Below are 21,597 nucleotides of genomic sequence, written 5' to 3'. Positions count from 1 at the left end.
TCTCTTCTCTTTGGGAGTTCACAGTGTTAGCTACCTATACCAATAGGTTTCATATTTCATGATTGGCAATGAAAAGGTCCAAATATGCTCTGCTTTGATGATGCAAAGATCACATATTTCCATAAGAATACAATCTGTGCTTATAGCTTGATGGTGACTAAAATTTTGATGGATGGTCCAACAGCCTAATCTGGATCATGCCATGTTTTGAATTTTCAGTTGTAGAATAGAGAAAGAAGTCTGTCCAAACTGTTTAATCTTGGCAGACAAGTAGTTGAGGTAGAGAAGAAAAGGCTCCCAAGAGCTTAATCTGGGACCTTGGAAGAAATAAGGGTAGAAGTAGATAGAAAAACAAAAGAAAAATCCAAAGAAAAGAAAAGGCAAGTAAGGGTCTGCAAGCCTAAGTGCACCATCCAAGAAGAAACAAAAAATGCTAGGCAAAGTAGCTGGGTAAGTAGATGGGGTTGCAGAAGTGGTATTCATTTCAGATTTAACCTTGATGGTCAAGATGAGAAAAGAAAAACAAAGAAGCATGTCTAACTTCCAAATTATCCCTTTTCCCACTCATTACTAACATCCCCTCATCAATTGAATTGCTTAGAAAACTTGAGGTTTGATGGTGGTTTTATTCATTGAAAAGCCACATTTCTTGTCTAAAAATTCTTTTCATTTTGATCTACTCCCTAAACTAAGTAAGTTTCAAGTAAACTTAGTGATTTTCCCCCTCATTCACATATTCCCCCATATTAACTCTAACTCTATTATGTAATTCCCCTATGTTACCCTTTCCCTAGTATTATTAACACCATGGTGTATAAATCCCCAAACATTCTATAAATACCCTCCTTTTTTAGCATTATAGCTAAATATGTCTGTCTAAAGGGAGACTTTAGTCCACCTGGGACTATGGTCAACCCTGTCCTGGGGCTGCTCTAACCTCTGGTTATGAGCAACAACCTCTCCCCTAAGCTCTCACCTTCCCTCTGCTCAGAAAAACCCAAAAAATCCCCAAAAACCTTGCTAAAAACCCCTTTTGTCCCTTTAACTCGCTTCATTGGCAAAAATACTCTAAAAACCCACTTTTCTCCTTTATCCAAAGTCTACGCACCGGGCGCATTTTGACAAAACTATTCATAAAAAACCCATTGTTATGATTCCAATGATTTGGGCGCTATATGGGTTTTATTGAAAATATATTAAAAAACCATCGAAATTCTTCATACCCCAATGATCTTCCGCTAAGAGCGCATCCCAAAAAATAAATTTTTTAAATCCCGCCCCCTTCCGTATCGCTCGATCACTTCATCAACCCGTCAGCCATCCAATCGAGCGCCTCTGATCGGACGGCCCTTATGCATATCGGGTTGGTCCCCACGCCCGACAGTTAGCGCCCGAGAAACTGACGAAGGGTTACGTCAGTCCTCGGCCACGCATCACCTTCTCAGTCTCTCGGAGCGGCCTCTGACAAAACCGGGGCCGTATTGTAAGCGGTCTGAGAAAACCGTTACCACTGTTGCACTTACCGCCCGGTTTTGCTGGTCCCATGTCATGCCCACGTCAGAGCCACGTCGCCGCCACCCCGCCGTCGCATCACCTCATTCGTCCGTCCCTTTGCTGACATGTCCGCCACTTCACCATATCCATGGACCAACCAGGACCTGCCACATCACCCGGTGACGTCATGCTGACGTCATCCGACTCCGACCCCACCCGATGATGTCATGCTGACGTCATCCCAAAAAGGCGCCAATATGACAAAAATCTATATTTAGGCCAAAATTTTGTGTTTTTTCTACTTTTGCCGAAAGAGACTGTTGTTGTTCCTGCATGTGTTTGACGACCATACCAGTGCCAACCTGCACCGTTCGACTCTGAAACCGCGGGCGCCTCCATCGTACCTGCATTTGCAACTGTCAGTGGCAATCCGCAAGGTATTTCTCGAAATTATTCTCTGCACCTGGTTTTTATCCAAATTTCTACAAACAAACTGTTAAGGGAGTGTTAAAACACTGAATTCACCGTCTAGTATCCAGTAACCTGTACCTATTTCCCTCTAGCAAGGCAACAAACAGTTTACGAAACATGCATTTGACTGAAACAACCTGACTTCACAGGTAGCTCGCGCAATCGTGAGCTAGAAACCTCTGCTGGCTAAATTCACCATAGAAAAGTTATGGTCAACCCTGCTATTTGTCTTTATCAATCCGTTAAACAGTATTTCAATTGCTGTGTGCTCAATTCCCCCTCTGGTCCTTAAAATTCACACTTTCATTGTAAGGAATCACCTCTGTGTTGTTCTGCTTACTTCAACCAGTTCACCTGCAACTCAGAAGCTTAATAGACCATGGAAACTCCAATTGCACTAAACATCAAGCCTCTCAATACCCCTCACAGGGAGTTAGAATGGAAAGCTCTGGGAGATATGGATTATCAGATGTTAGACTATTTTCCATTAGGCTCTAAATATAATATTCAGTTGCTAAATGAGTTGAAAGCCCAGCACCTTAGTGGAGCTGATATCCTAGGGATTTGGGACTCAAACTTGCCCATCTACAACCTCCCCCAGGTAAATCCTATGCCAGAATTGATCCACAGATGCCAGGAGTGCTATGATCCATGCCAAAGAGCTGTTCTCAGCCCCACAGGCTCAATTCTGTTCCATATCACCCCAGAGAGCATAAATGAGATGCTGCATTTCCACACTGCAAAACCATTGACCCCCCTCTACATGCAGAACTTGATAAAGAAGGGGACTAAGTTGTCAAATGACCAGATCATCAAAATCAATCAGCTGTTCATACAACCAAGCTCTGAAGCCATCAGAACTCCTCCTATTGGATATGCATACTTAAATGAATTGGGCAGAATGCTAGTGGATTTGATTAGCTATGTCCTAGGGTTCAGGGGAGTGGAGGATGTGGATGATAGTATAATGGCAATGCTGTCTATATTCTCTCCTGGAAAGCCTCCAGCTGTACATTATGACTATGCCACATATATTGCAGATAGGATCCATGACCAGCTAATGAACCTGCAAAGGGAAAGACTGTTCAGATACACTTCGTACATTTACCATCTATTCTTGTTTTATCAACCAGGCAGCTTCCTCATTCCCCTGAAGCAAGTTAATGCCCAGGGGAATCCAAGGTTAGTTGTGTTTTGGACCTCTGTTTTTCATTGCACCTCTGTATCACCATACACATATTGTGAGTTCATAGACTTGTTCATTCATCCAGCTATGACATTATTGTATGGTGTTTCTCCTCCAAGGTTAACTGATGACTTGAGGAGAGTTCTCCATCTCTCCAAAACCTACAGCATTGGTAATTGGTACTTTTACCAACACCACACAGTGATCAGAGTATATGGCTGTGAGTTGAAGCCTTATAGGCTGCCAAGGTATGTCCCTATGAGACTTTTTGCCCTAGAATACTTCAGGAAATTTGGGAATGCCGACTACCTCCACTTCCAAAGCAAGAACAAGAAGGCGCAGTTGAAGGTAAGGAGCCAACTGGGCCCTTTCCTATATAGAAAAAGAGAGGAGGGATGGAAAGAGGCAAATAGTATCCTAGAGGCCCTCAAACAGCAAACTAGTTTTGAGTGGATACCCTATGACCCCAATCATTTTGTTTCCCTCAGGAGGATAAAATACAAATTGGGTACCTATTCACATATGAGGCTACCTGAGATTGAGCAGTATGCCAATACATTGAGCTGGAAAAAGGGCACCCTAGAAGAGGAAATTACTAGTGAAGAGCTGCTAGAAAGAGAGGCTAGGAATATTCAAAAAGAAGCTGACTTGCAAACTTGTGGACAGGTCCCCCTCTCATATCAAAGACAACTTGGAGCAGCTGCCTCATCCTCAACAACACATCAGCAAGTTGCCATGAATACTCCACAGGCATCCAACAAAGGCAAAGAAAAGCAGATGGAATAGCCACCTCCTATGACTGAAGAGCAAATGGAAACACTAGTGCAACAACAAGAAGAAATGATGCAGCAGGAAGTGCAGCAACAAACACAACACCAACAGCCAGAAGAACAAAGATAGGAGCAGCCTGTCCAGCAAGAGCAAACAGTGTAAGCCCCTAAATCCACTAAACAAATTGTGCCTCCAAGGCAAGAAACTTCAGCTGAGGCATCAATCCTCCAAACTCCACAAAAGGAGGATACAAGCAGGAAAAGAGACAGAGAGACTCCCCTTACAACATCAGCAACTCATGGGGAGAAGAGACAGAGAATCAACCCCTTCTCAGAGGAAGAAATGCCAATGCGACAGTCTTTTGGTATGGTCCCACCCAGCAGGGAAGCATCAGCAAGTTCCTTTCAATAGGAACAGGATAGAGCAATGGGAGGAGAAGTGAGTTCCTCAAATCAGCAAAGGGAAGGTGGACTCAGCATTAAACAACAGTTCATCGACATTAAGAGGAGAAATGAGCCCATCAAGATACAGTTGTATAACCATCTGTTAAACATGGCTCTCACCAATCAACAAAGACTCATGTCTGCATATGATGTGCAGGAAGGAAAAATGATCATGAGTCATTTTATGCCAACAGCAGTGCAGCCCCAATCTGCCTCTGACTACTTGAGGACTAACCTGGAGGTCCTTGCCAAGGATATCCACCCAATGGACAAAATAGAACTGCACAAGCAAACGGGTGAGATGGTCTATGCTTCCCTGGCAGACCAAACATTGGATAACTACAAGCTACAAAATAGCCTTAACAACACAGCTGCTCAGCTTGAGTTGGAGAAAGCATCCTCTCAAGCAAAGGACAATAGAATTAGGTCCTTAGAAGACATCATCATAGAGATTGGGCATGATCCCAAAGATATCAAGGGCATACAAGAGATATTAAAGTTGAGGGATGCAGACATGGCAGCCTTGAGGAGAAAGATCAAACTCCCAGCCACAATTCACCCTCAAACAGATGATGTTGCCCAGCAAAGACATGATCAAGAGGCCACAACCTTGTTGGTATCTCTGTACAAGAAGCTAATCCAAACTCAAGAAATGGTGGGAGAATCGGAGGTTGTAAAAGCAGCACTACAGGCAGCCTTGAAACAAAGAGAAGAAGGTCAAAGCTCCCAGCCTCCTCCTGAAGTAATCAACCTTGAGGAAGCTGCTCCAACTACTGCTCCTCCTCCTCAGCAAACAGAACCTACAGCACCAACTACATCGACAACTGCACCAACAATAGAGCAGACTCATAGTCTGGATATGCAGAAGCTTCAAAATGAAATTCAAGTCCTGGAAGCTCAAATGTTAGAGCTTAATCAAGCCAAAGAATCTTTGGCTAAAGTAAATGAAAGGTATGATAAGAGCAAACAGAATGTGGCTGAGAAGGAAAGAGATATAAAAGCTCTCAAAAAGAGAATAACTGAGCTTGAGAAAGAGCTCACACTAGATAAGGTGACAGCAGAGCTCAAGACAGTCCTATGGGCCAATATTGGCCAGTCCATTACTGATCAGTGGCAGTTCATTGAGACCATAGATGAGCAGTCAGCACTCATTACAAAGGCAAATAGGGAGATACACAGAGCAAGAGCAAGCCTTGGCAACATGCCTGATGCTGCCAATAGGATGATCAACATATTGAATAACAGGACAAGCTCTCAACTGACCACCATGGGAATTGCTCACAGGACTGAGACAATCTCAATGGTTAAAACGGTCCTGACATTAAGAAACCTGGTTGGAACATTAGAAAGGAGAACCCAAGATATGCAGACCGAAATCAACAGGTTCATGGAAAGGTTTCAGGTGTTACAAAACAGAGGCCTCCCCAGCATACTAAGTAGTGTGGGAAGACTGCTTACCCATGAAAATTATGCTAAAAGGGTCAATGCCTTTGCTGCTAGTCAAATTGCAGGACAACCCAGCACTTCAGCAGAATCAGGGCCAGCATCAGGGCAGACTCTCTACAATAGGGTGGAAAACCTGTTTTTCATCATGAACGAGATCAATCATATGTTCGATGTGCCTCCAAATTTCTATAAATATACAGAAGCAGATGAAACCATAGAGGCAATTGTGAAGCACCAATTGCCCACACAGGAAGTCTGGAATAGATTGACACAGCTAATATTATCAAGCCAGAACCTGTAATGTCAAGTTTTTTTCAAATTTATAAGTGATCATACACGCGGAAAATTTTGGTAGATAAGCATACAAAGGAAGGATGAAAGGCTGAGCCAACTCAGCAGGGCTATTCGGTCACCACAGCAGCAAGCACAGTCACAGGTGGCAGGGCCGAGAAGATACAGCGCAGCAAACGTAAAGACACATTTTTCAGCATTTAAGTAAAGCATTCCAACCGACTCAGTGACCTCCAAAGGTCAAAATATCCTCTGACAGACTTAAAGAGCAGTTATGTTGTATTCAAAGCTGTAATAACTTCTTTTCTACTTTTCTGTACGAAGTAATGAAGATATTTCTCTCTCAGATGACTCAATGCCTGAGATATTTTGTATAAACATTTCTATAAAGTCCCCTTCGCATGAGTTTGCAAGGGGTGGTTGTTGATTTCATTTCTATATTTCGGTTGCTGTACAACTCTCAGAGAAATAATACAAAAGGTGGATGGAATTTCCAAAGCTCTGTGTTCCTTGATGCACTGTGGTGGCTGGCTGAATGTTACAGGATTCCTGCATGTTTCATAGCACAATAAGTCTTCTTTAAACCTCTGCGTTAAATGTTTTCTAGTCTTTCATTTTCTTTCATGTTTGTGAGTTTTACACTCAATGGCAAAGTAAAAGAATAGTTCTAGGATTTAATCACAGATTACCCTGAACTCAATCTAAGCTGTTATAAATGTTTTCTTCCAGATAGAGTAAATAAGGTGTAATTCTTAATTGCTACACTTTCAAGCTATATCTTTCACTGTGATAAATATTTTCAGGAATTCAAGTTTGCTCCTGAGGCATCTATTTTTTCCCCACACCCCAGCTTTAGTGGAAAATTCTTAAATGCTTTCCACTGGTTGTTCACATGTCACCTTCATAATCTAACTTTGTTATATGAAATATTTAAATGGCCCTGTAATTTCAGTAAATCACCTCAAGGTTTCTAAACACTTATAGCCACAGACTCCATTGCCCAATGAAATAAACTTATCTGCAGATTGCACACTTCAAGTACAGAAAGATATCCCTCAACCAAAGCACAAAACTAAACACCCTCATTTCATAGCTAGCCTAAAACACCATCAAAACAGAGACAAATTATAAAGAGAGAGCCCTCTCTGATTACAGTGTGGCTAGGCACTGTAATCCAAAGATTGGTTAGTGGTTACCCCGGCCGTATTCCCTTGGGAGTCATAGGGAACAACCTGGGTGTTAACATAATTGGTGACTCCACTGGGGACTTCTTAGGATTTTCCAATTTCTATACATCTCTCAAAGCTGTGAATCAAGCCTGAAAATTAGTCAGGAAGCCTTCAAAACTGTTTCTGTATCACATTGACAGCTTTAGGGAAGAGTTTTTTTCAGTGAGTCTTCATCTCAGCTTTGGAATATATATAGCCATTCCAAAATCTTTATCCAGTCCTTGCAGATATAAAAACTTCCTATAAAATCCTAAAAAACAATTAGAAGCTGGCTCCCAAGAAAAATCCACGGCACACTAGGGCAAATCCTGACCCTAATCCACCCATCATTGTTGATAATCCAAATACCATCCCTAGAAACATCAGGAGGCAGCAAAGGCAGGAGCAGCCTGCTGATTTAACCTCAGATTTAGATCATCCCAGCCTTATCTCTACCCCATGCAAGGTCCTTTTCCGGTCTACCCCTAGTTCCCCTAGTTCACCATCCACATCTCAAAGTCCTCCTCTCACATCTTCATCCACTGCACATATCCCCTTGACCAACACTCTAGGTTCACCCTTACTTGTCACCCATATGGTGCCCACTGTCCCTATTATCCCAGCTGCCCCTGTTAATCCTCTAAACCCTGTAAATATGGATAACAAATATGCACCCTTGCAGATACCAGCTAATGCTGCAGCTCTACCCCAAGATTACCAAACCAAAATCTCATATTTTGACTCCAATGGCCCTCTGACAGCTGTCCAGCATGCTAAGAGGATGCAAGACCATTTTGAGACCTATGAAATAGATGATGACAGTGTCAGAATGAGGATGTTTGTTCAAAGCCTAACTGGGGATGTAAGAACTTGGTTTAGATCCCTGAATGCAAACTCCATCACAACTCCTGATGAACTGTATCAAGCCTTTACTAGCAGATGGGAGAAGAAGAAGGATCCCCTGCACATACTTGGGGAATATGACACTATCAAAAGAGGTCCCCAAGAGACTGTTTTGGAGTATTGTGCAAGATTTAACAATGTATATAACGCGATCCCACAAAATTTAAGACCTCCTCCTGATTTAGCTTTGTACAAATTCCCTGATGGTTTTGACCCTGACATGGCCTATCAGTTGAAGGAAAGAGATCCTCAATCCCTTGCAGAGGCCCAAAGGGTTGTTGTTACAGTGGAAGCCAACCTAATTGCCAAAAGAAACAGGGCAAGGTTAGAAAAGAGGACTGTTTTCAAAGAGGAACCCTCTGCCTTTGATCAGAAGCTGGATGCAATACTCAATGGAATGAAAAGATTAGGTGACAGAGTGGAATCGGTTGAGAGAAAATCATCATGGGAAGCACCACAAAACAACCCTCCTAGGAATCCAAATTTCAGGAGAACTCAAAACCCAAACGTTGGCAAGGCCAGTGCTAACCAAGACATAAGACCCCCTTTCCAAGAAAATTATGCAGAAACTTCCACATCAACAGAGCCCAATGAAGATCCTGAGATTAATTTAATGGGTCTAGATGGTGAAAGTCAAGTTTTCTTAACACAAGAAGATCATGAGGATGATGAAATCAAACTGTTCCAAACTAAATCAGGTGAATCCTTTGACTTTCAACAAGGCTATGACACTGCTGTTTATGAAGTCCATAAACAATACAAGCTGAGGAGCAGAACTGTGAATGTAAACCAGCCTGAAAAGATAAAGGATAATCAGCAGCCTGAAAGAGTCATAGTCACAGAGCCTAATGACAAAACAAATTCACCTGCAGAAGAAGTGATTATTGTAGAGATCACTGAACCACTGTCCTTAAAACAGCATCCTGTGGCCACTTCACCTTCTCAGCCTAATTTGAATGTCACTCCCCAAGAGATGAGTAAAAGAGGCAAGTCCCAAAGTCAAGATAAAAATCAAGAAGAAGATTTAATGAACAAGGAAAGGACTATTATCCATAACCCCAAGACCCAATCTGAAAAACATTTTGACCTAGAGACTGAAATTGGCAAACTAAAGATAGCTATTCCTCTCTCAGAACTAGCCAAGCATGACATCTATAAACTACAGATCAAGAAGTCCCTTCAACTCACTAGCAACAAAGATGATGTCAATGTGCTGGATGACACCCCAGAACTCCTGTTTGGCCCAGAAGTGGATGGAAAAACGGTAGTCACAGGGGTATTACCTTTTTATGTCAGCTTACACATTCATGATAAAATACTACATAATGCAATGTTTGACTCAAGTGCCTCTCACAATCTCATGCCAAAAGCAGTCATGGAGAGATTGAATCTAGACATAACAAGACCATACAAGGATCTATTTTCCTTTGACTCCAGCCAAGTCAAGTGTCTGGGTCTCATAAAAGATTTATGTGTCTCTCGGGTTCAATACCCAAACAAGACAATCCTAATGGATGTGGTAGTTGCTGATATTCCACCTAAGTATGGGATGTTGTTATCAAGATCTTGGGGAGCTAAACTCCAAGGTTCCCTACAATTAGACATGTCATATGCCACCATCTCTGTTTTTGGGCAACCAAAAAGACTGTACAGAGAAACACTCATGAAATACATGGTCAGCAGTGAAGAAAAGCCTCAAAACTTTCCCATATATGCTGTCCATTCAGACATAGACTCATACATTCTCTTCAATGACAGCACAACTCCCTCAAAAGGAGAGGTTGAAACCAAGATACTCATACAGGAGGAAGAATCAGATGAAAGAATCACCACCCATGAAACAACAGTCAATCAAACACTAGATACCGCTGCTATTCTAAATATCAAGCATACCCAATCAAATGATGAAACTGTCCTAGAAGACAAGCTAGAGGAAAAACCACAACTTCTACTCACATTGCCAGCCCATGAACAGATCATTAAATCTCCTTCCCAACAGGATATTCTATGGTTCCTTGAATTTTATGGCTCAGTCAACAAGTTAGGGGCAGGAGCTGGAGTTTGGGTACACAATAAAGAAAATAGTCATGCAGAAGGCAGAGCCTATAGATTGAACTTCAGATGTACTAATAACATGGCAGAATATGAAGCTCTTTTACTAGGCCTCAAGTTAGTAAAGTTCTTACAAGCTGCCAGGGTTTCAATCATGGGTGATTCGGATTTAGTTATCCAACAAGTGAAGGGAAATTTTGTCACCAATGACAAAAGACTAAGGACTTATAGGTCTGCTGTTGCTGAGGTACTAAACTTTTTCTCTGAATTCCAAATCACTAAAATTCCTAGAACACACAATCTGCATGCTCATAGTTTAGCCACATTTGCAAGTACATGCAAGCTGCCTTTTGAGCCCCATCACTGTTTTACAGCTGAGGTAAAACACAGACCCTCCATTCCAAACAATGTTAATGATTGGCAAGTATTTGAGGATGACAAGCAAATAAACCATTTTTTAACTCTGCAACAAGAATTTGCAGGATTAAATATTGATACTGATACAGCAAGTCAATCACAAATACTTGATACAGCAAGTCAATCACAAATACTTGATGGAGCAAGTCCATCACAAATACAGTTTCAGAAAACTACTCACCCAATATCACCTAGAACAGCAATACAAATGCTAAATCCAACTATTTTCAATAAGGACAACATTCAGCAAATTCAATCAATTAATTGTGAGGAAGTGGCCAATTCTGAAACTGAAATCATAGAGCTGAAAGACAATTTTCTACCAACAGGCCTAACTCCACTAGAAGACATCTTTGACTCAAATGATATCCCCAGAAAACCAAAAATGCAGCCCTTAAATACAGCCATTGAAGAATGCAACATAGGTACAATTGACAAACCCAAAATAATTAAATTGTCTGCTTCTTTACCTCCTGACCAAAAGCCCAAATACATTGACCTCTTTAAAGAGTTCCAGGATGTCTTTGCATGGAGTTATGAGGACCTAAAGTCCTATGACACCTCTGTTATCCAGCATACAATCCCTCTTAAACCTGATCAAAAACCCTTTAAACAAAAATTGAGGAGAATCAATCCTATGCTTCTCCCAGCAATGGAACAAGAAGTACAGAAAATGTTCAAGGTTGGCATCATAGCACCAATCAGATTCTCTGAATGGATCTCCAACTTAGTCCCTACAAGAAAGAAAACTGGGGAAATAAGGTTGTGTGTGGACCTAAGAAATCTGAACCAAGTATCCCTCAAAGACAACTATCCCTTACCCAAGATGGATCACATTCTCCAAAGAGTGGTAGGGGCCTCAAGGATCTCATTACTGGATGGATTTTCAGGCTTCAATCAAATCCTGGTACACCCTGATGATCAAGACAAAACGGCATTCACTACCCCATGGGGAACTTTCAAATATGTAAAGATGCCTTTTGGATTAAAAAATGCAGGGGCAACTTTTCAAAGAGCCATGGATATTGCTTTTTCCAAGGAGATTCATGACTTTTTAGTCATTTACCTAGATGACCTTACACCTTTCTCAAAATCAGACCAAGAACATATAAAACATTTTAGACAGATCTTCCTAAAATGCAGAAAATATGGAATTTCCTTGAATCCCAAGAAATCCCTGTTTGGTTTAGAGGAAGGTAAGTTATTGGGCCACATCATTTCTAAAGATGGCATTAGAATTGACCCAGATAGGATACAGGCTATCCTACAAATGCCCCACCCAAGAAATGTCAAAGAGTTGCAAGGATTCTTGGGAAAATCAATTTCTTGAGAAGGTTTATCCCGAACTTAGCAGAACTAATCAGATTATTAAATAACATGCTAAAGAAAGATTCAAAATTCAAATGGACTGTTGAAGCCAATCAAGCCTTTGAAGGTATAAAACTGGCCCTTACCCAAACCCCAGTGTTGACCAATCCTCAGTTTGACAGAGAATTTATCATTTTCTCTTTTGCCTCCCAGCATACTATTGCTGCTGTTTTGTTGCAAAAAGATGACCAAGGAAATGAGAAGCCAATTTCTTTCTTTAGCAAAGCTCTTAGAGATGCACCTTTAAAGTATCAAATCATGGAAAAGCAAGCTTATGCTTTGGTCAAAGCCATTAAAGACTTTAGGATTTATATCCTTTATTCCCATGTTATAGCATATGTGCCAAGTCCTATTGTCAAAGACATTCTCACCCAAGAAAATTTAGAGGGCAGAAGAGGAAAGTGGATTGCCAACATCTTGGAATTTGACATTGAGATAAAACCTACAAAACTAATAAAAGGGCAAGACTTGGCTAAATTAATGACAGAAGCGAATTTCCAAGCCTTGGACATCAACCAACTGGACAGTGAACCGGAGTTGGCGACTCCAAAGATCAATGTAGCCTTTGAACAATCCCCTTGGTACTCTGATATATGTTATGTATTGCAAAACCTGTGTGCTCCCCTAGGATTGTCCAGAACTAAATGTAGGTTCTTAAAAATGAAAGCTTCTAAATTCTTTGTTATGGATGGAAATTTATTGTGGAAAAACCATGAAGGAATATTGCTAAACTGCCTAATTGAGAATGAAACTGACAATATCATAAAGGAATTTCATGCAGGTGACTGTGGTGGACACTTGTACTGGAAGTCCACTGTGGATAAAATACTAAGGGCTGGGTACTACTGGCCCACCATGTTCTCTGATGTCAAGAAATTCACCACCTCATGTCATAAATGTCAAGTGTTTGAGGGAAAGAGACAGTTGCTGCCACTTCCCTTGAGACCTATTGCAACAGAGAGACCTTTTCAAGAATGGGGCTTGGATTTCATTGGGGAAATTCATCCCTCATCCTCAGGCCAACATAGATGGATCTTAATAGCCACAGACTACTTCACCAAGTGGATTGAAGCTGTTCCATGCAGACAAGCAAATGATTCCACTATCATTCAGTTTTTGGAGAGCAACATATTGGCTAGATTTGGCTGTCCTGATAAAATAATAACAGACAATGCTGCTGCGTTTAGATCCAAGAAAATGGTGAACTTCTGCCATAAATTTCACATCACCTTGGGCCATTCTACTGCATACTATCCCCAAGGAAATGGCCTTGCTGAGTCATCAAATAAAAGTCTGGTAAACATCATAAAGAAAGTACTAGAAGAGAACAAAAAGAATTGGCATAAGAAGCTTGTGAATGCCCTATGGGCAGATAGACTAACAACCAAAAGATCAATTGGGACCAGCCCATATGAGTTGGTTTATGGATTAGAGGCCAAATTTCCTTCATCACTAGGAGTGCCTGTTATGAAACTTCTTCAAGAAAGCCAAGCTGAACCAAATGATATGCAAAGAAGAATCAATCAGATCATATGTTTACAGCAAACTAGAGACCAAGTTTTCAGCAGAGTTCAAGTTCTACAAGAAAAATTAAAGAAGGCCTTTGATAGAAGAACTAAGGCAGAAGATTTCAAAATTGGTGACAAAGTCCTCAAGTGGGATTCAAGAAGAGAGGATAAGGGAAAACATGGAAAATTTGATTCCCCTTGGAGAGGACCATTTGCTGTCCAAGCAGTACAAGGAAACAACACTTATTTCCTTAAGAGTCTCAATGAAACTGATTTGGATGAAGGTCCTGTGAATGGCAGGATGCTGAAGCACTATTTTGGATATCACCCATAAGTGCAGCCTAAGTGTTCCCTTGTACATATCCAGATGTATATATTATTTTCTGTCAACATGTAAAAATGCAATTTCTCAAAGTTTTCTTAATCTGACAGCGAAGGGTGAATAGAATCAGAGGTCTACCAAGAAGACAAGCACACAATTTTGGCATTTCAAAGCAGCAAACTTCAAGATCGGCAAGAGCAGTCAAGGAGCAAGGCAATCTGACCTGCTGTTCTTGGTCTTTCAAATGAAACACCACCGCCATGTGGAGCCACTGTTAGCTACCTATACCAATAGGTTTCATATTTCATGATTGGCAATGAAAAGGTCCAAATATGCTCTGCTTTGATGATGCAAAGATCACATATTTCCATAAGAATACAATCTGTGCTTATAGCTTGATGGTGACTAAAATTTTGATGGATGGTCCAACAGCCTAATCTGGATCATGCCATGTTTTGAATTTTCAGTTGTAGAATAGAGAAAGAATTATGTCCAAACTATTTAATCTTGGCAGACAAGTAGTTGAGGTAGAGAAGAAAAGGCTCCCAACAGCTTAATCTGGGACCTTGGAAGAAATAAGGGTAGAAGTAGATAGAAAAACAAAAGAAAAAGCCAAAGAAAAGAAAAGGCAAGTAAGGGTCTGCAAGCCTAAGTGCACCCTCCAAGAAGAAACAAAAAATGCTAGGAAAAGTAGTTGGGTAAGTAGATGGGGTTGCAGAAGTGGTATTCATTTCAGATTTAACCTTGATGGTCAAGATGAGAAAAGAAAAACAAAGAAGCATGTCTAACTTCCCAATTATCCCTTTTCCCACTCATTACTAACATCCCCTCATCAATTGAATTGCTTAGAAAACTTGAGGTTTGATGGTGGTTTTATTCATTGAAAAGCCACATTTCTTGTCTAAAAAATTCTTTTCATTTTGATCTACTCCCTAAACTAAGTAAGTCTCAAGTAAACTTAGTGATTTTCCCCCTCATTCACATATTCCCCCATATTAAATCTAACTCTATTATGTAATTCCCCTATGTTACCCTTTCCCTAGTATTATTAACACCATGGTGTATAAATCCCCAAACATTCTATAAATACCCTGCTTTTTTAGCATTATAGCTAAATATGTCTGTCTAAAGGGAGACTTTAGTCCACCTGGGACTATGGTCAACCCTGTCCAGGGGCTGCTCTAACCTCTGGTTATGAGCAACAACCTCTCCCCTAAGCTCTCACCTTCCCTCTTCTCAGAAAAACCCAAAAAATCCCCAAAAACCTTGCTAAAAACCCCTTTTGTCCCTTTAACTCGCTTCATTGGAAAAAAGACTCTAAAAACCCACTTTTCTCCTTTATCCAAAGTCTAAGCACCGGGCGCATTTTGACAAAACTATTCATAAAAAACCCATTGTTATGATTCCAATGGTTTGGGCGCTATATGGGTTTTATTGAAAATATATTAAAAAACCATCGAAATTCTTCATACCCCAATGATCTTCCGCTAAGCGCGCATCCCAAAAAATACATTTTTTAAATCCCGCCCCCTTCCGTATCGCTCGATCACTTCATCAACCCGTCAGCCGTCCGATCGAGCGCCTCTGATCGGACGGCCCTTATGCATATCGGGCTGGTCCCCACGCCCGACAGTTAGCGCCCGAGAAACTGACGAAGGGTTACGTCAGTCCTCGGCCACGCGTCACCTTCTCAGTCTCTCGAAGCGGCCTCTGACAAAACCGGGGCCGTATTGTAAGCGGTCCGAGAAAACCGTTACCACTGTTGCACTTACCGCCCAGTTTTGCTGGTCCCATGTCATGCCCACGTCAGAGCCACGTCGCCGCCACCCCGCAGTCGCATCACCTCATTCGTCCGTCCCTTTGCTGACATGTCCGCCACTTCAGCATATCCATGGACCAACCAGGACCTGCCACATCACCCAGTGACGTCATGCTGACATCATCCGACTCCGACCCCACCCGATGATGTCATGCTGACGTCATCCCAAAAAGGCGCCAATATGACAAAAATCTATTTTTAGGCCAAAATTTCGTGTTTTTTCTACTTTTGCCGAAAGAGACTGTTGTTGTTCCTGCATGTGTTTGACGACCATACCAGCGCCAACCTGCACCGTTCGACTCTGAAACTGCGGGCGCCTCCGTCGTACCTGCATTTGCAACTGTCAGTGGCAATCCGCAAGGTATTTCTCGAAATTATTCTCTGCACCTGGTTTTTATCCAAATTTCTACAAACAAACTGTTAAGGGAGTGTTAAAACACTAAATTCACCATCTAGTATCTAGTAACCTGTACCTATTTCCCTCTGGCAAGGCAACAAATAGTTTACGAAACCTGCATTTGACTGAAACAACCTGAATTCACAGGTAGCTCGCGCAATCGTGAGCTAGAAATCTCTGCTGGCTAAATTCACCATAGAAAAGTTCTGGTCAGCCCTGCTATTTGTCTTTATCAATCCGTTAAACAGTATTTCAATTGCTGTGTGCTCAATTCCCCCTCTGGTCCTTAAAATTCACACTTTCATTGTAAGGAATCACCTCTGTGTTGTTCTGCTTACTTCAACCAGTTCACCTGCAACTCAGAAGCTTAATAGACCATGGAAACTCCAATTGCACTAAACATCAAGCCTCTCAATACCCCTCACAGGGAGTTAGAATGGAAAGCTCTGGGAGATATGGATTATCATATGTTAGACTATTTTCCATTAGGCTCTAAATATAATATTCAGTTGCTAAATGAGTTGAAAGCCCAGCACCTTAGTGGAGCTGATATCCTAGGGATTTGGGACTCAAACTTGCCCATCTACAACCTCCCCCAGGTAAATCCTATGCCAGAATTGATCCACAGATGCCAGGAGTGCTATGATCCATGCCAAAGAGCTGTTCTGAGCCCCACAGGCTCAATTCTGTTCCATATCACCCCAGAGAGCATAAATGAGATGCTGCATTTCCACACTGCAAAACCATTGACCCCCCTCTACATGCAGAACTTGATAAAGAAGGGGACTAAGTTGTCAAATGACCAGATCATCAAAATCAATCAGTTGTTCATACAACCAAGCTCTGAAGCCATCAGAACTCCTCATATTGGATATGCATACTTAAATGAATTGGACAGAATGCTAGTGGATTTGATCAGCTATGTCCTAGGGTTCAGGGGAGTGGAGGATGTGGATGATAGTATAATGGCAATGTTGTCTATATTCTCTCCTGGAAAGCCTCCAGCTGTACATTATGACTATGCCACATATATTGCAGATAGGATCCATGACCAACTAATGAACCTGCAAAGGGAAAGACTGTTCAGATACACTTCGTACATTTACCATCTATTCTTGTTTTATCAACCAGGCAGCTTCCTCATTCCCCTGAAGCAAGTTAATGCCCAGGGGAATCCAAGGTCAGTTGTGTTTTGGACCTCTGCTTTTCATTGCACCTCTGTATCACCATACACATACTGTGAGTTCATAGACTTGTTCATTCATCCAGCTATGACATTATTGTATGGTGTTTCTCCTCCAAGGTTAACTGATGACATGAGGAGATTTCTCCATCTCTCCAAAACCTACAACATTGGTAATTTGTACTTTTACCAACACCACACAGTGATCAGAGTATATGGCTGTGAGTTGAAGCCTTATAGGCTGCCAAGGTATGTCCCTATGAGACTTTTTGCCCTAGAATACTTCAGGCAATTTGGGAATGCCGACTACCTCCACTTCCAAAGCAAGAACAAGAAGGCGCAGTTGAAGGTAAGGAGGCAGCTGGGCCCTTTCCTATATAACAAAAGAGAGGAGGGATGGAAAGAGGCAAATAGTATCCTAGAGGCCCTCAAACTACAAACTAGTTTTGAGTGGATACCCTATGACCCCAATCATTTTGTTTCCCTCAGGAGGATAAAATACAAATTGGGTACCTATTCACATATGAGGCTGCCTGAGATTGAGCAGTATGCCAATACATTGAGCTGGAAAAAGGGCACCCTAGAAGAGGAAATTACTAGTGAAGAGCTGCTAGAAAGAGAGGCTAGGAATATTCAAAAAGAAGCTGACTTGGAAACTTGTGGACAGGTCCCCCTCTCATATCAAAGACAACTTGGAGCAGCTGCCTCATCCTCAACAACACATCAGCAAGCTGCCATGAATACTCCACAGACATCCAACAAAGGCAAAGAAAAGCAGATGGAACAACCACCTCCTATGACTGAAGAGCAAATGGAAACACTAGTGCAACAACAAGAAGAAATGATGCAGCAGGAAGTGCAGCAACAAACACAACACCAATAGCAAGAAGAACAAAGACAGGAGCAGCCTGTCCAGCAAGAGCAAACAGTGGAAGCCCCTAAATCCACTGAACAAACTGTGCCTCCAAGGCAAGAAACTTCAGCTGAGGCATCAATCCTCCAAACTCCACAAAAGGAGGATACAAGCAGGAAAAGGGACAGAGAGACTCCCCTTACAACATCAGCAACTCATGGGGAGAAGAGACAGAGAATCAACCCCTTCTCAGAGGAAGAAATGCCAATGGGACAGTCTTTTGGTATGGTCCCACCCAGCAGGGAAGCATCAGCAAGTTCCTTTCAACAGGAACAGGATAGAGCAATGGGAGGAGAAGTGAGTTCCTCAAATCAGCAAAGGAAAGGTGGACTCAGCATTAAACAGCAGTTCATCGACATTAAGAGGAGAAATGAGCCCATCAAGATACAGCTATATAACCATCTGTTAAACATGGCTCCCACCAATCAACAAAGACTCATGTCTGCATATGACGTGCAGGAAGGCAAAATGATCATGAGTCATTTTATGCCAACAGCAGTGCAGCCCCAATCTGCCTCTGACTACTTGAGGACTAACCTGGAGGTCCTTGCCAAGGATATCCACCCAATGGACAAAATAGAACTGCACAAGCAAATGGGTGAGATGGTCTATGCTTCCCTGGCAGACCAAACATTGGATAACTACAGGCTACAAAATAGCCTTAACAACACAGCTGCTCAGCTTGAGTTGGAGAAAGCATCCTCTCAAGCAAAGGACAACAGAATTAGGTCCTTAGAAGACATCATCATAGAGATTGGGCATGATCCCAAAGATATCAAGGGCATACAAGAGATATTAAAGTTGAGGGATGCAGACATGGCAGCCTTGAGGAGAAAGATCAAACTCCCAGCCACAATTCACCCTCAAACAGATGATGTTGCCCAGCAAAGACATGATCAAGAGGCCACAACCTTGTTGGTATCTCTGTACAAGCAGCTAATCCAAACTCAAGAAAAGCTGGGAGAATCGGAGGCTGCAAAAGCAGCACTACAGGCAGCCTTGAAACAAAGAGAAGAAGGTCAAACCTCCCAGCCTCCTCCTGAAGTAATCAACCTTGAGGAAGCTGCTCCAACTACTGCTCCTCCTCCTCAGCAAACAGAACCTACAGCACCAACTACATCGACAGCTGCACCAACAACAGAGCAGACTCATAGTCTGGATATGCAAAAGCTTCAAAATGAAATTCAAGTCCTGGAAGCTCAAATGTTAGAGCTTAATCAAGCCAAAGAATCTTTGGCTAAAGTAAATGAAAGGTATGATAAGAGCAAAGAGAATGTGGCTAAGAAGGAAAGAGATATAAAAGCTCTCAAAAAGAGAATAACTGAGCTTGAGAAAGAGCTCACACTAGATAAGGTGACAGCAGAGCTCAAGACAGTCCTATGGGCCAATATTGGCCAGTCCATTACTGATCAGTGGCAGTTCATTGAGACCATAGATGAGCAGTCAGCGCTCATTACAAAGGCAAATAGGGAGATACGCAGAGCAAGAGCAAGCCTTGGCAACATGCCTGATGCTGCCAATAGGATGATCAACATATTGGATAACAGGACAAGCTCTCAACTGACCACCATGGGAATTGCTCACAGGACTGAGACAATCTCAATGGTTAAAAAGGTCCTGACATTAAGAAACCTGGTTGGAACATTAGAAAGGAGAACCCAAGATATGCAGACCGAAATCAACAGGTTCATGGACAGGTTTCAGGTGTTACAAAACAGAGGCCTCCCCAGCATACTAAGCAGTGTGGGAAGATTGCTTACCCATGAAAATTATGCTAAAAGGGTCAATGCCTTTGCTGCTAGTCAAATTGCAGGACAGCCTAGCACTTCAGCAGAATCAGGGCCAGCATCAGGGCAGACTCTCTACAATAGGGTGGAAAACCTGTTTTTCATCATGAACGAGATCAATCATCTGTTCGATGTGCCTCCAAATTTCTATAAATATACAGAAGCAGATGAAACCATAGAGGCAATTGTGAAGCACCAATTGCCCACACAGGAAGTCTGGAATAGATTGACACAGCTAATATTATCAAGCCAGAACCTGTAATGTCAAGTTTTTTTCAAATTTATAAGTGATCATACACACGGAAAATTTTGGTAGATAAGCATACAAAGGAAGGATGAAAGGCTGAGCCAACTCAGCAGGGCTATTCGGTCACCACAGCAGCAAGCACAGTCACAGGTGGCAGGGCCGAGAAGATACAGCGCAGCAAACGTAAAGACACATTTTTCAGCATTTAAGCAAAGCATTCCAACCGACTCAGTGACCTCCAAAGGTCAAAATATCCTCTGACAGACTTAAAGAGCAGTTATGTTGTATTCAAAGCTGTAATAACTTCTTTTCTACTTTTCTGTACGAAGTAATGAAGATATTTCTCTCTCAGATGACTCAATGCCTGAGATATTTTGTATAAACATTTCTATAAAGTCCCCTTCGCATGAGTTTGCAAGGGGTTGTTGTTGATTTCATTTCTATATTTCGGTTGCTGTACAACTCTCAGAGAAATAATACAAAAGGTGGATGGAATTTCCAAAGCTCTGTGTTCCTTGATGCACTGTGGTGGCTGGCTGAATGTTACAGGATTCCTGCATGTTTCATAGCACAATAAGTCTTCTTTAAACCTCTGCGTTAAATGTTTTCTAGTCTTTCATTTTCTTTCATGTTTGTGAGTTTTACACTTAATGGCAAAGTAAAAGAATAGTTCCAGGATTTAATCACAGATTACCCTGAACTCAATCTAAGCTGTTATAAATGTTTTCTTCCAGATAGAGTAAATAAGGTGTAATTCTTAATTGCTACACTTTCAAGCTATATCTTTCACTGTGATAAATATTTTCAGGAATTCAAGTTTGCTCCTGAGGCATCTATCTTTTCCCCACACCCTAGCTTTAGTGGAAAATTCTTAAATGCTTTCCACTGGTTGTTCACATGTCACCTTCATAATCTAACTTTGTTATATGAAATATTTAAATGGCCCTGTAATTCCAGTAAATCACCTCAAGGTTTCTAAACACTTATAGCCACAGACTCCATTGCCCAATGAAATAAACTTATCTGCAGATTGCACACTTCATGTACAGAAAGATATCCCTCAACCAAAGCACAAAACTAAACACCCTCATTTCATAGCTAGCCTAAAACACTATCAAAACAGAGACAAATTATAAAGAGAGAGCCCTCTCTGATTACAGTGTGGCTAGGCACTGTAATCCAAAGATTGGTTAGTGGTTACCCTGGCCGTATTCCCTTGGGAGTCATAGGGAACAACCTGGGTGTTAACACACAGCTACTTGCCTTCTCACTCACCCAGCTTCAACGGTTTCCTGCAAGATCACAAGAGAACAGCTACTTGCGACAAGAGAACAACTACTTGAGACAAGAGAAGAACACTACACAAAGACA

The sequence above is a fragment of the Pinus tabuliformis genome, chromosome 3_1 (assembly GCF_031772625.1).
Source record: "Pinus tabuliformis cultivar Carrire ecotype Pingquan chromosome 3_1, CPIR1, whole genome shotgun sequence".
NCBI classification, from domain to species: domain Eukaryota; kingdom Viridiplantae; phylum Streptophyta; class Pinopsida; order Pinales; family Pinaceae; genus Pinus; species Pinus tabuliformis.
This window is presented reverse-complemented; position numbering follows the sequence as displayed.